Source organism: Silene latifolia, chromosome Y (genome assembly GCF_048544455.1).
Source record: "Silene latifolia isolate original U9 population chromosome Y, ASM4854445v1, whole genome shotgun sequence".
Classification (NCBI taxonomy): Eukaryota; Viridiplantae; Streptophyta; class Magnoliopsida; order Caryophyllales; family Caryophyllaceae; genus Silene; species Silene latifolia.
In genome coordinates, this window is record NC_133538.1 from 322,487,517 (window position 1) to 322,489,786 (window position 2,270).

A 2,270-nucleotide genomic window follows, 5' to 3' on the forward strand; every position below is an offset into this window, starting at 1 on the left:
CACAACGGTACTCATTTCATCACTTTTCTTCCGTGAATTCCCACGTGAACTCCCAAACTCAGCTCTATTGACCGCCATCTCCTCAATAGTGTTCCAACCTCTATTCTGACCGGTATTTTTTTGAAACCTACCATTCGCAGCTGCGTCTAGGATGACCTTGTAATCATCATATAAAGCATTGTAGAATAAGTTGCAAAGATACCACTGCTGGAAGCCATGGTGAGGGACAGCTCGGACCAAACTTTTGAAACGTCCCCATGCTTCACAAAAGCCCTCATTAGCTTCTTGCTGGAAATTTGTAATTTTACTCCTCAAGGCATCAGTCTTTGAAAGCGGGAAGTACTTCTTGTAGAAGGCTAATGCTAGAGATGTCCAATCCGTGACTCTAGCTGCTACCCTATCAAGGTAGCGGTACCAATCTCGCGCCGAATCCTTCAAGGAGTATAAGAACATCAACCCCTTTACTTCATCCTGAGTCACCCCAGCTGGTATAGGTATGGAACAAAGAGAGTCCGTGAAAATTTCCATATGCTTCAAGGGATCCTCATCCGGTAGACCAAAGAAACTGATTTCGCTCCACTAAATCGATATAAGAGGAACGAAATTCGAAGTTACCCGTAGTAGGGGTAGGTAACTGGTGTCCCTTTGGAAGATGGTGTTCCTTTGGCTGAAGATTATCATATATTGTAGCCATATTCGTAGAACTGAGAGTACTCAAGCCTTCCTCTCAAAAACCTGTCTTCTAACTGTGCAAAAGCAAAACTAGAAGCAAAGGTAAGCAACGGCCTCAAGGAACCAAAGTTCCTTGAGACAAGAAAAATAAACTAAAAATAAAGCAAACAGAATTACACCGTCTCCCCGGCAACGGCGCCAAATTTTGATACCGTCGTTTTGTATCAAAATTAAATTTATAATTCTAAACTAAAACTATAGCTAGTGATAGTAAGGGTCGAACCACAGAGAGACAAGATTAATTTTGTTTGCTATTTTCAGCTTATAAAAGTAACAATTAAATGGGGGTTTGAAATTGGTTGATTCTAATGACTAATTACTGGAAATGAAATTTCTCAACAAGATAAAGAGAAGATCGGGAACTTCGGTTCACCATGGCCAAGGTCAAGTCAATAAGGTAGCAGAGGTCTTATAAAACGGTCCCAGGGAATAAGAACAAGCCTTTCGATCTATGCTCAAATTAACCTTATTGTCTACTAATTCCCAAGAATTTCTCAAAGCTTTCGCTCAAAGGAAATTCAAATCTAATGACAATTTAAATTACTAATCTTTCAATCTATTAAAAGGATTTATCAAAAGACAGCAAGATCGATGTAGAAGAATTCATGCTAACCAAATAATCCCAATTTACGTCATGGCTCACCTCGTTCCCAATCAATAAAATTAGCTAAACATATTTAAAACTATAACTATTGCAAACTTGATAGCAAAGAATAAATTTGACATGATTAAATTGAACTAAAGACAAAAGGTAAGAACTTAATTGCTGAAATTAAATTGGTAAAAACAAGAATCGAAATAACAAAAAATTAAGGAAGAAAGGAATTGCATAAAAACTTACTAATTAAAACGATGAACAAAGTAATCGAATTCGAGGTTTTCCGTCTTCAAAGCTAGATCTAAAAACTGAGTTCTTCCATAATGAAAAAGCATAACCTAATAATTGCTGCGTTCTACTGATAAAAGATACCAAAAGTTAATTACAAGTTGGGCTTTTAAAAGTCTAAAACGAAAAATCAATATCAGCTCGCAGATTGGTCGATCGACCGGTCAGAATGGTCGATCGACTGGTCACTTCAGGACAGTAGCGTCTGCTGTACTACATTGGTCGATCGACTGTGCAGCATGGTCGATCGACTGGTTGAGATGTGTAGTGGCTTCTTTCTCTCTTCAAATCAGCTCTTTACTCCAAGCGCGCATCCCAGGTGGTTAAATCCGAGCTCCCTTCTTCAAAGCTTCCCAAAAGTTGCCTCCGGAGGACGATTCAGGCTTGATTTAGCTTACTTCCACTCATTCCTACAATAAATCATAGAAAATGCAAAGTAAACCGTTTCGGGAGAAATAATAGCTTAAAGCTAACAAATATGCAGGGAAATACATGACAAAACCGCAAATAAAGTGTATAGAATATGCACGTATCAACAGCACACCATCAATTAAAGCATACATCATTTTTTTTGACACAACAAACACACGTCAATCAAAAGGTCGAGTAGGATATAAATCCAACAGTTATAAAACACAATAATAAAAGTTCA

The 2,270-nt window shown here is 38.0% G+C and overlaps 1 non-coding gene across 1 annotated transcript; it reads left to right on the plus strand.

Annotated features, from left to right (window-relative positions):
- The first annotated feature begins 211 nt into the window (after positions 1-211).
- On the plus strand, positions 212-320 carry LOC141635062 (small nucleolar RNA R71). The gene has a single exon (XR_012539769.1). It is a non-coding gene; the product is annotated as a small nucleolar RNA R71 (small nucleolar RNA).
- The last annotated feature ends 1,950 nt before the right edge of the window (positions 321-2,270 follow it).